At 49.7% G+C, this 13,449-nt stretch overlaps 1 pseudogene; it reads left to right on the forward strand.

Annotated features, from left to right (window-relative positions):
* The first annotated feature begins 5,144 nt into the window (after positions 1-5,144).
* LOC123171028 (aspartyl protease family protein At5g10770-like) lies at positions 5,145-7,386 on the forward strand (annotated as a pseudogene).
* The last annotated feature ends 6,063 nt before the right edge of the window (positions 7,387-13,449 follow it).

A 13,449-nucleotide genomic window follows, 5' to 3' on the forward strand; every position in this document is an offset into this window, starting at 1 on the left:
TACTCCCTGGAAGACGCTTTGGTGTTGCTTCACCAACAGTCAGAAATTTACTGGCGCCAACGAGGTGCCCTTAACTGGACCTTGAAAGGGGATGCTATGACGGCTTATTTTTTTGCGATCGCGAATGGCAGACGCCGTAGATGTTTCATTGACACTCTGTTGATTGACGGCGCTAGAATTTCTGACCAGTCCCTCATTATGAATCACATTGTTAGCTTCTATTCCAATCTACTCGGCTCTAAGCCGGACCCTGGGCTTGGCCTTTGCCCTGACTTCTGGGATGAGGGGTCTAAGATCTCTCCGGGCGAAAATTCGGGCCTGATGGTCCCCTTATCTGATGAAGAGATTTGGCAGGTGATTAGCTCGGCTAACCCGAATGCTACTTCCGGCCCTGATGGTTTTTCGATCCCCTTCTTCAAAAAATTCTGGCCGCAGTTGCGGCCTCTCATTTGTACGATCATCCAAGGGTTCTAGTTGGGTACGGTGGACATCTCTCGCCTTAATTACGCTGTCCTTACCCTTATTCCTAAAGTCAAGGGCGCGGATTTGATCTCGCAATTTAGGCCGATTGCCCTTATTAATAACTTCGCCAAGTTTCCGGCTAAAGGGTTAGCCACTCGTCTCTCCCCCATTGCCCACCGTACCATTAGCCCTTTTCAGTCGGCTTTCATTAAGGGTCGTTTCATTCTGGACGGGGTTCTCTGTTTGCATGAAATCATTCATGACCTTAAGATTCGCAAGTTGAAAGCGGTGATTCTAAAATTAGACTTTGAGAAGGCCTATGACTCGGTGAGTTGGCATTTTCTTCGTAGAGTTTTATTGGCCAAAGGGTTCGAGGGGCCCCTCATCCATAGGATTCTGCAGTTGGTCTCGGGAGGCCACACTGCCATCAATGTTAATGGTCAGGTTAGCAAATTCTTTGCCAACGGTAGGGGCCTGAGGCAAGGCGATCCTGCCTCTCCCATTTTATTCAATTTTGTTGCAGATGCTTTATCTCGCCTACTCTCTAGGGCAGCCACTAGTGGGCACATTACTTCGGTTTGTTCTAATCTCATTCCCCATGGTCTCACCCATCTCCAATATGCGGACGATACTATTATTCTGGTCGAGTTGAATGAGGCCTGCCTTGCCCACCTCAAATTTATTTTACTATGCTTCGAGGCTATGTCGGGGCTTAAGATTAACTTTGCCAAGAGCGAAGTAGTTGTGACTGGTGTGGACGAATCGGAAGCCGCGCGAGTGGCCCACCTTCTCAACTGTAAGCAGGGCTCCTATCCGTTCAAGTACTTGGGTTTGCCTATTTCCCCGGATGTGCTCCATGCCAAAGATTTTGCCCCGATAGTCACTAAGGTGGGAAACAGGGTCCTTCCCTAGCGGGGTAGATATAATACGAATGCTGGTAAAGTGGCTCTAATTAATGCTTGCCTCTCCTCCCTCCCCATGTTCCTTATGGGCTTCTTTCTCTTGTCGGCTGGGATTCATGCTGGTTTTGACAAACACCGTGGGGCGTTTTACTGGAAAGCTGCGGACAATCGTCGCAAATATCGCTTCGTCAAATGGAAATTGATGTGCAGGCCCAAAAACCTTGGGGGGTTAGGAATTCTTAATACTTCCATCATGAATCAATGCTTGATGATTAAATGGTGGTGGAAGATTATGAGCGCTGAGGATCAACCCCTTTGGCTGTCGATCCTTAAGGCTAAATATTTCCCGTCCTCGAGCCCGATGTTTGCTCTGCCGCGTGGTGGCTCTCAGTTTTGGAAGTCTCTGGTCAAAGTTAGACCTGTTTTTCAATCTTTCGTTAAGTTTGTTGTTGGGGACGGTTCCTCGATTCGGTTTTGGCTTGATTGGTGGTGTGGAGATTCACCTCCCTCGGTGACCTTCCCTACCCTTTTCTCTTACTGCTCTGACCCTAATATTTCTATTGCGAAGCTTGCATCCCAGGGGTGGAACCTAGCCTTTCGCCGTTCTCTGTCGCCTGTAGAGTTTGAAGATTGGCAACGTCTTACTGCCCTCTTCCCTACGCTCTCGACGGTCAAGGATTCGGTGCTTTGGCCGCTTTCTGCCTCTGGGCGTTTTTCTGTTAAGTCTCTTTATTCTAAGCTCGTTGGTGGCACGCCTACCAATCGTTTTTCCCAAGTTTGGAAGGCCGTATTCCCCCTAAGATTAAAATTTTCTTGTGGCAAGCCTTTCGAGGCCGGTTGCCCTCGGCTGATCAGATTCGTAAGAGAAATGGGCCGGGCTCCCAGTTTTGTGCTCTTTGCAGTGATGTGGAAGACTCGGATCATATCTTTTTTCACTGTCACCTAGCTAAGCTTATTTGGAGTTGTGTGCGGGGCTGGCTTCATGTGTCTTGGGCCCCTGCCTCCTTTGCCGAGTTGCGCAGCTTGGCTTCCAACCTCTCCGGTGTATCTAGACACATCTTTTGGGTGGGCTTGGGGGCTTTATGCTGGTCTCTGTGGACTACTAGGAACAAATTTACTATCGAGCACGTGTTTCCGGCTAAACCGGCTGACTGCTTATTTAAATCGTGTGCTTTCCTGCAGCAGTGGAAAGCATTGACTAAGGTCGACGACCAAGAGGCGCTCGCTATGCTGATCTACAAAATCCGGACGACGGCGTCTCAGTTATGCAGACAAGAGCAGGATGCTTGTTTGCTTCTTTTGGGCCAGATGCTTTAGCTTTAGTTGGTTCTTTCTCTTCCGGCCTGCGTGCCGTGTACTGGCGTGAGAGCCATGTACCTGACTTTATCCTTCGTCGTCTTGCCCAGCGTTGGGGCTTGGGTGTGTTTGATACTTTTCGATGATGCTGTTGCTACCTGCCTTATGGCTTTATTTATAAAGTCGGACGTATGCCTTTCCTTAAAAAAGGAGTAGTAGTTAACGGTGACGACGTCGCGGAAGAAGCCGACGTCGGAGGCGAGGTCGGCGACCTCACGGACGACGAGAGGGCGGTGCTGATGGGCCAGAGCTTCGGCAGTATGAGCTTCGTGCTCGCGAGCTGAGGAGTTCCCTCACAAGGTCGCGGCCGCCGTGTTCGTTACCGCCTTCATGCTGGACTGCGCCAGCCCGCGAAGCCGGCGCCGCAAGCACCTTCTGTTCCTGGCCACGGCCGCTATGAGCATGTGAACGTGCGGCACGGGAGGAGCACCGGGATCGTGAGTTATCTACGTGCACACGAGGTGCTTGTTGAAATGCACGAGAGGAAGGAGGAAGAAAAGAGATGATATTGACGTGTGGGTCCCAACTGTAATAACAGTCAACATAGTGATCAAACTAAATGGCGTTGACTTTTCTGGCACATCAATCCTGATCCTGTCATAAACGTGTTTAAATCGTTTTTGGTAGTTTTTAGGGACGGATTACGAAAACGAAAAAATTTCCGATCTATTTATCTTCAATCATGGCAGTACAACGAATACCAGAAATAATAAAAATTACATCCATATCTGTAGACCACCTAGCGACGACTATATAAGCACTTAAATGAGTCGAAGGCGCGCTGCCGTCATCGCCTCTCCATCGCCGGAGACGAGCACAACTTGTTGTAGTAGACAGTCGGGAAGTCGTCGTGCTAAGGCCCTCTAGGACTAGTGCACCAGAACAGCAACCGTCGCAGATGAAAAATAACGTAGATCAAAAGAATCCAACTCGAAGACACACGAACGTAGACGAACAACAACGAAATCCGAGCAAATCCACCAAAGATAGATCCGCCGGAGACACACCTCCAGACGCCACCAACGGTGCTAGACGCACCACCGGAATGGGTCTAGGCGGGGAGGCCTTTATTCCATCGTCAGTGAGCCGCCGCCGTCTCGTCTTCCCAAGCAGGACACAAACCCTAGTAAAACTGAAAGAAACGACTAAAAACGGAGCCCTCCCGTCGGTCATTGCCGAGGTCCACCGCGCCCCATGGCCCTAGGGCCACCGGAGAGGAGCGGATCTGCGGCGGCGCCGGCGGGCGGCAGAAACCCTATCTCTTTTCGCGGAGGAGGAGGCGGCGGCTGTTGTCGTCCAAAAAAATGGTAAATTTTGTTTAAATTTTTAAAAGTGGTAGTTCAGTGGTACGCCAACCGCAATTGTGATAGTTTTTTTTTGTCAAATACTCTCTAAGATCAATGAGAAGAAGCAGAAACATTAGAGTCGTGAGCTCGTCCACGAGCAACGCACAAGTAATGATGAGGCACATAGATTAGCTAGAATGGCCACTACCCTAGACATTGGACGACATATGTGGCTCATGGATCCATCAGATCATCTTTGTATTCCCCTAAATGTTGATACATAAAGTAAAGCGTTTTTCTTTAAAACAAAAGGCAAAGCGGAGAGGAAGGAGAAGGAGGGCGCCACGCATCATAGCCAGACGTGGATTTTTTGAGCTCGGGTTTTTAGACACCTTTTATCCTGACCCTCCAATGTTGCTTTGAAATCCGTGCTATACAACTAACTTAGTACATGAAATTTTCTTTTTTTTGTTTCTTCAAAACGAAACAACATATGAATTTCAAACTTTGCATGACAACAAAATAAATCCTACTATAATTATAAAACTTCAGTTTATTGGTCCAACATAAATATATACAAAATGAGATATGTTAATTAAAAAAATCTTGTTTTTAGTATTTATGATGCACGAAGAAGTCTGATTTTTCCCACATTCTAGTTAGAATGTTTTGTTGTGCTGCAAAGTTTGAAGTTCATATGTTGCTCTACAAGAGAGCGGAAAAGAAAATACTTGCACGAATTGCGATGCAGAATTGAATGGCTAGATAAGAGGTTGCCGAGAGCCTAAGCTCCACAATATGTTCTAGCTAGCCAGCCGTGCGGCAAGCTGCTGTGATGATAATTTTACAAGCGAAAAAAAGCTTCAGCCGACCCATCCGAGGGGATCGGTTGCATCAGCCGACCTATCGGACGGAATGGGTTGCATCATCCTCATCGGATCCATCGCGCCGAGGCCGCAGCCAAGCTCCTGCTCAGCTCGTTCGAGGCGCAGGCCTTGGCAACGACCACGCCCGTTTTTGTTTTTCGTGATCATGTCGGACCTGACACGATGCCCCGCGTCCGCCTATATAAGGATTCGGAGCACTGCCGCTCCATTCATTCACCAGTGCGAGACAAAGTCCTTGAGCTGTGCTTGCAATGGCGTCGCCCCGACTGCCGTCGCTCTACGGCGGTCTGCTGGTGCTGGCGCTCCTCTGCGGCGGCGCTCTGGCGGCTGGGCCGACCCGCTACTTCTCCGTCAGCCTCGACCAGGTGGTCGGCTCCAAGGCACGAGCCCAGTGCTATGATCCCTCCTCGTTTTCAGGTATGGCTCGGGGTGTACTACGGCCAGGTGTGAAAGTACCGTACAAAGTGCCGATGCTTCGTTTTGAAAAGAAGTGTGCTGCGTTTTCTGATTTTTGATACAATTTGTCTTGTTTGAAAATATTACAACTTTTTCTTTTCTTTTTTCAGAGTGTATTTTGGTGTTTTATTGTGTACCAGCAAATCTGCTCTGAAACAAGGCACTCTTATTGGTGGTAAACAATGCAATATTATGATACACACTTTGAAACCAGAAAACTAATGGAACATTATGTAACACTATGAAAAAAAAAACAATTTTGCTTGACCGCAGAAAAGAAGTTGTATCTAGAGTACGTGTACCATATCTATGCAGCTATATATGTCCATCCACTGGATCACAGCACGTATTATAATTTGCTGAACATGTGAACGTTTTAATATAGGCACATATAGGTCTTAGAATGTTCTAAAAATAAGAGACATTTATTTTTTTCAAATGCATTTTTTACCGTTATTACAGAAAGAGCAATACGTATACGTTTTTGTAACATGTGATATGTAAATGATTGACAGGCGAGACTTCCGGCAACAAGTTCACCATCCATCCATCTTGTGGCGCGGGCGAGCAAGCGCGACATCCTCAGCCCACGACAGAGCCCGGCTGAGCACCATCCGCCAAAGGTCTTACCCTTCGGCCATGCCTCCCATGTATCTCCCGCCGACCCCCGCACCAGCCGCCGCCTTCCCTCCACTGTTTTTTCCACCAAGCCCCACACCTCTTCCAGCATCAGCGGACCTGCCTCCTATCAGCATCCCGGACCACCCGGGCACCTATTTCCCGCCAAGCCCCGCGCCAGGTTTAGCACCAGCAGATGGCATGCCTCCGATGTTACCAGTCGTCGCCTTCCCTCCTATGTTCTTCCCGCCAAACCCAGCACCATCAGAGGGGATGCCTCCATCACCAGCCATTGCCTTCCCTCCGATATACTTCCCGCCGGCCCCTGCACCAGCGGAGGGGCCGTCGGTCACCATCCCGGATGTCCCGGGGACCAGCGGCTTCAACATAACGGAGTTCGTCGTCGTCATTGGCTTCGGCACGCCATCTCAGCCATCTGCCTTGCTGTTCGACACCGGCAGCGACCTCTCCTGGGTCCAGTGCCAGCCGTGCACGGGCCACTGTTACCAGCAAAACGACCCGCTCTTCGACCCGACCAAGTCTTCGACCTACGACGTCGTGCGTTGCGGTACGCCAGAGTGCTCGGCAGCCGGTGGCATGTGCAATGGCACCACCTGCCTCTACAACGTGACCTATGGTGACGGCTCATCCACATCTGGCGCGCTCTCACAGGAGACGCTGACGTTCTCCTCGTCGCGCAAGTTCTCCAGCTTCCCGTTCGGATGCGGCACGACCAACCTGGGTGACTTTGGCAGCGTCGACGGGCTGCTTGGCCTTGGTCGTGGCCAGCTCTCGCTGGCCTCGCAGACGGCCTCCTCGTTCGATGGCACCTTCTCCTATTGTCTGCCGTCTCACAATATGACGAGGCCCGGGTTCCTCAGCATTGGCGCCGCCCCAGACACCGGCAAGGTCCAGTACACGGCGATGATCAAGAAGCCGCAGTACCCGTCCTTCTACTTCGTGGAGCTCGTGTCAATCGACATCGGTGGCTACGTCCTGCCGGTGCCGCCATCCGTGTTCACCAGCAAGGGCACCCTGCTCGACTCCGGCACCACGTTCACGTACATCCCCGCGCAGGCCTACACCTTGCTCCGCGACCGATTCAAGTTCACCATGAAGGGGTACAACCCGGCGCCGCCCTTCCAAGACCTCGACACGTGCTATGACTTCTCTGGCCAGAGCGTGATCTTCCAACCAGGGATGTCCTTCAAGTTCAGCGATGGAGCCGTGTTCGACATCGACATCTTCGGGGTCATGATATACCCTTATGTGGACCACCCGGCCATCGGGTGCTTCGCGTTCGCGTCGTCTGATCCCACAGATCAGTTCTCCATCATCGGCAACACTCAGCAGCGTTCTGCTGAGGTGATCTACGACGTTGTAGCCGAGAAGATTGGTTTTGTTCCGCTGAGTTGCTGATTTCGTGGTAGAAAAGTGAGCGATGCATATCGCCACCCAATGTGCCAGCGGGTGTCGGTATCCTTTACTTTGTTTTCGATTTCCAACTACGAATAAAGGGGTTGAAGCGGTGGCTGCTTCCTTTGCATATCGAAAACATTTGTGTTCACCCGGCTGATTTGAGCAGGATTCTCGGTCACCTACACAGCCGACCACGTGTCCCGTCTTATCATGTGTCGTGCATGCATGCATGCATCGTATTTGAAGAGCTGCTCGTATCTCATGCTTTTTTATGAGCGTGTGTCTACTTTGTCTGATCGCAATTTGGGTATTTATTGAAAATGATCATATTTAGGGAACTTAGTACCACTTTCTGGTCAGGGCATGAGGAACCACACCATCTTTGCACTTAACAAAGAGCAATGATTGTACGATTTGCTCATGGAAACAGGGAAACCGACAGGTAGGCCCCACTTGTCGGGCTGACATGGCGAATATTAAAAACTTTTGACCAACTGACGTGTCAAATGAGACGTGGCCCCACCTATCAATAACTAGATGGTCATGTTCTTCACATCTCTCTCTCTCTCTCTCTCTCTCTCTCTCTCTCTCTCTCTCTCTCTCTCTCTCTCTCTCTCTCTCTGAGGCATTTCATCGAACAACATTTGGGCGCTAATACTTTTTCTCTTGGTGGAGAGCGTGTGCAGCGGCAGCTCGTCCGCCTCTTCATGGAGTCCTGGTGGGTAGTTTTTCTCGTAAGCGTGGCTTCCCACACCATGTCATGTAGCAGTAGCTCCCTGTAGAGAGGATATTTGGTGCAACTCATTGTATTCCATGGAGTAGGTTACATTATATACACAGGATGTCTTGCGTGACAAGGTAACTAATCCTACCATATCTCTAGGAGTTAGCTATACAAGGCTAGAGAAGATAAGACTAGAAATACAAGATATGTCACGTTCAACACCCCCCCCCCCGCGCGCAGTCGAAGCGTCGCCGTCGGCGATGCAAAGACTGGAACGAAACTCCTGGAATGCAGCGGTTGCAAGCCCCTTGGTCATAATGTCGGCAAACTGCTGGGTGGTCCGTACATGAAGAACACGAAGCTGACCCAACTGTGCCTTCTCGCGGACAAAGTGAACATCAAGTTCAATATGCTTAGTGCGCTTGTGCTGCACTGGGTTGGCCGCGAGATAGGTGGCCGAAACATTATCAGAGTAAACCACCGTGGCTTTCGGGATGGAAACCCGAAGTTCGCCAAGTAACTGACGGAGCCAACATGTCTCGGCAACAACATTGGCGACGGCACGGTACTCGGCCTCGGCACTCGAGCGGGAGACGGTGGGCTGCCGCTTGGAGGACCAAGAAATGAGAGAGTCACCAAAGAAGACACAATATCCTGATGTGGACCGTCGAGTGTCAGGACAGTCAGCCCAATCCGCATCAGTGTAAGCGAGCAGCTCGGTGGAGGTAGAGGCACGAAGACGAAGTCCGAAGGTTGGTGTGCCACGAATATACCGAAGAATGCGCTTGACCAAGGACCAGTGAACATCACGGGGCGAGTGCATATGCAAGCAAACTTGCTGGACTGCAAACTGAATGTCTGGTCTGGTGAGCGTGAGATACTGAAGAGCACCAACAATACTGCGATAGAGAGTGGCATCGGTAGCAGGTTGCCCAGCAGTGGCAGAAAGCTTCAGCTTGGCCTCAGCAGGTGTGGCAGCAGGTTTGCAGTCGGTCATACCAGCACGATCCAGGAGATCAAGAACATACTGTCCTTGATGGAGAAAAAATCCGGAGGCATCACGTCGCACATTAATGCCGAGGAAGAAGTGCAATGCGCCCAAGTCCTTCAGCCGAAACTCAGAACCAAGACGACCGATGATGTCGCGAAGTATGTCCGCGCGAGAGGCGGTGATGAAAATATCGTCCACATACAAGAGAAGCATGGCGACATGATCAGCTCGATGAAGCACAAATAGCGACGTGTCCGAGGTGGTGCTGCGAAACCCAAGAGCAGTGAGGAATGCTGCAATGCGGTGATACCAAGCACGAGGCGCCTGCTTCAGACCATAGAGAGACCGTGAGAGCAAGCAGACATCATTAGGCCGAGTGGGATCAACAAAACCAGTAGGCTGCTCACATAGAACACGCTCCTGGAGATGACCATAAAGAAAAGCGTTGTTGATGTCAAGCTGATGAACAGGCCAATGACGAGATGCAGCGAGCTGAAGGACAACACGAATCGTGGCGGGTTTCACAACCGGAGAAAAGGTCTCCGAGAAATCAACGCCGACACGTTGTGCGAAGCCACGAACAACCCAACGGGCCTTGTACCTGTCCAAAGAGCCATCCGGAAGGAACTTATGCCGAAATACCCACTTGCCAGTAATGATGTTAGCTCCAGGGGGACGGGGCACCAGCGTGTAACACCCCGGATGTAACTTTTCATATTTGTAACTCCAACTCTTGCCATTTTCGGCCGTGTGTTATGATATTCACTCCGTGGTCGGGTTTTGTTTGTCGTTTTGCTTTTGTTCATGTCATGCATCTCATACCATGTCATCTTATGCATTACATTTGCATACGTGTTCGTCTCTTGCATCCGAGCATTTTTCCCGTTGTCCGTTTTGCAATCCGGCACTCCCACCTCCTCCGGCGCACCCCTCTTGTTTTCTTTTAGTGAGCGGGTGTTGAACGTTCTCGGAATGGGCCGAGGCTTGTCCAGTGGCCTTGGTATACCACCGGTCAAGTTTCGTTTCATTTGGAGGTCGTTTGGTGCTCCAACGGTTAACCGGGTAACCGCAAAATCCGTTTGTGTGTTGCAGCAAAACCCCTCTCTAAACAGCCCAAAACCCACCAAACTCTCTTCCATGCTCTAGGTCGTTCGATCACGATCGTGTGGGCAAAAACCGCACCTCATTTGGAGCCTCCTAGCTCCCTCTACCTATATATACACCTCCCCTCCCGAAAAATCTCGCAGATCGAACCCTAGCCATCTCCCTCTCCGCGGCCGGACGAAATCGCGCCGCCGCCCTCGCCCAACCGGCGCCTGCCACGTGGCGCCGTACGCCGCGCCGCCGCGCGAGCCCGCAAGGCCCGCGGGAGGCCCTCCCGGCCCAGATCCGCCGCCGCCCGCGCGCCTCCTCCTCTGACGCGCGCCACCGTGCCCCGCCGCCGTCGCCTCGCCGTGCCCCGCCGCCGCCGCGCCCCGAGGCCGCCGCCCTCGACGCCGATCGCCGCCGCCTCCCCGCGCCGCTCCGCCTCCTCGCCCGACGCCGGCGTCCACTGCACCGGCAGCTCCGGCGAGCTCCCTCGAGCTTGAACCCCGTGCCTCGATCCGATCGGATCTGGAAGAGACCTACGGTTGACTTTTCCCGTATCCCGAAATTCTCTGTCTTTTATTTTTACAGTACATGTCCATGTTCATAGCATCATAACTCTCTGCATATAGCTCCGTTTCGCGTGTGTAATATATCAAAATGTTCGTCTTGTGATGCTCTACATTTTGTTCCATTGCACCATGTTCATTTGAGTTCATTTTCATGCCCAAATCTCTGGTGCAAGAGTGCTAGTTGCTGTTATCTGCTGTTACTTATCAGAACTTGGAGATTTGTTATTTTTGTTGCATTTAATTTGTGCATCTTATGGGCATGAGCTCTACATGTGTTTTGTTGTATGCCATGCCATCTTTCCAGGGTGTATGCCATGTATTTTTGTGATCTCTGTGGTGACTAGCACAAGCATGCAAACTAGGCTCCGTATTGTTTCTGATTTCAGGGACTTAGTAATTTCTGTCTTTGTCTGCTGTTATTTTGTTGCCATGTAAACTTGATGCTACAGAGAGTTCCATGCATATTTTGGAGATGTTTAGTAAGAATGTTTTGTAGATATTGTTGTAGTTGATCCATTCCTGACCTTTTTTGCATTTATAGAGTGCCATAGCATGACTCAATATTGCTCTAATTTTGCTATAAAATATTTCTGGCAGATTGTTAACATGATATTCAATTTTTCCAAGCTTGTTGTAGTTGGTTCATACATGCTATGTATTCAATCTTGCCATGTATAGCTTCATAAACATGCCATCTTGCTGTAGGTATGCTTGTTTTGTCATTCGTTGCTTTGTGGTGAGTGCATCAAGCTCACCAAGATGCCTTCATATTATTGTTTCTGTCATGCTCTGTTTTCTGCCAAGTCTGGAACGTGTTAACGAAACTTGCTATGTTTACATGGTTGCCATCATATCTTCTAGTCCTTTTTGGCTTATGGTCAGTAAGGGACTTTTGTTATATGCATTTAGTAGAATACTGCCATGCCCTGTTTCGCCATGTTAAGTTCCTGTAGCATGTTGATTTCGTGCTCTGGACATTGCTACCTGATGCTGTTTCAGTTATGTCCAGTAATTTCACTAAGTCTGTGAACCTGTTATCTTTTGCACTTGTGCCATGCTTGTTTGAACCTGTTATGTTGTGATCTAGCCGTAGCTCAGTGTTTATCTTTTTTCAAGCATCTCCTGTAGATTACTTTCATATGCTTTGTTGCTGTGTTGGAGTGCTGTAGCATTGTTACTTGTTGCATTCTAAGTGCTATCATGCTGTTAATCGCAGATTCGTGTCATTCTTGTTTTGCTTGCCATTTGCAAACCGTGCATCCGTTTCCGGTGATATTTATATCGATTTTGACCGAAATCATCTCCTCTTTCCAGTGGCATGCTTGGTTTGGCAAGTTACTGCCTTGTTCATCATTTTCCTTCCGGAGCACGCATATGCATCGCATATCATATCTTGCATATCATACATGTTTTGCATCATGTTGCTTGTGCATCTCCCGTGATTGATTGTGGTTCCGTTGCTTGTGTTCTTGTCTTGGGTAGAGCCGGGAGACGAGTTCATGAACGAGGAACCTGTTGAGTACGCTTACGAGGATCAAGCTTTCGACAACTCTGAGAACCTTGCAGGCAAGATGACCATACCCTCGAAATCACTTCTATCTTTGCTTTGCTAGTTGTTTGCTCTATTGCCATGCTGCGCTACTTACCACTTGCTATATCATGCCTCCCATATTGCCATGCCAGCCTCTAACCATCCTTTCCTAGCAAACCGTTGTTTGGCTAAGTTACCGCTTTTGCTCAGCCCTTCTTATAGCGTTGCTAGTTGCAGGTGAAGTTGAAGTTTGTTTCATGTGGGGACATGGATATGTTGGGATATCATAATATCTATTATTTAATTAATGCATATATATATATATATATATTGGGTAAAGGGTGGAAGGCTCGGCCTTATGCCTGGTGTTTTGTTCCACTCTTACCGCCCTAGTTTCTGTCATATCGGTATTATGTTCCTTGAGTTTGTGTTCCTTACGCGGTTGGGTGATTTATGGGACCCCCTCGACAGTTCGCCTTGAATAAAACTCCTCCAGCAAGGCCCAACCTTGGTTTTACTATTTTCCACCTAAGCCTTTTCCCCCGGGTTTTCGCGAGCCCGAGGGTCTTCTTTATTTTTAAACCCCTGGACCAGTGCTCCTTCGAGTGCTGGCCCAAACTGGGCGATGTCCGGCGCCCCCTGGGCAACCAGGGTCTATGCCAACCCGACGTCTTGCCCATCCGTTGTGCCCTGAGAACGAGATATGTGCAGCTCCTATCGGGATTTGTCGGCACATTCGCGTGGCTTTGCTGGTCTTGTTTTACCATTGTCGAAATGTCTTGTAAACCGGGATTCCGAGACTGATCGGGTCTTCCTGGGAGAAGGTTTATCCTTCGTTGACCGTGAGAGCTTATGATGGGCTAAGTTGGGACACCCCTGCAGGGTATTATCTTTCGAAAGCCGTGCCCGCGGTTATGAGGCAGATGGGAATTTGTTAATGTCCGGTTGTAGAGAACTTGTCACTTGACTTAATTAAAATACATCAACCGCGTGTGTAGCCGTGATGGTCTCTTCTCGGCGGAGTCCGGGAAGTGAACACGGTTTGAGTTATGAATGAACGTAAGTAGGAGTTCAGGATCACTTCTTGGTCATTACTAGATGACGACCGTTCCGTTGCTTCTCTTCTCGCTCTCATTTGCGTATGTTAGCCACCATATAT

Source organism: Triticum aestivum, chromosome 7D, assembly GCF_018294505.1.
Source record: "Triticum aestivum cultivar Chinese Spring chromosome 7D, IWGSC CS RefSeq v2.1, whole genome shotgun sequence".
NCBI lineage: Eukaryota > Viridiplantae > Streptophyta > Magnoliopsida > Poales > Poaceae > Triticum > Triticum aestivum.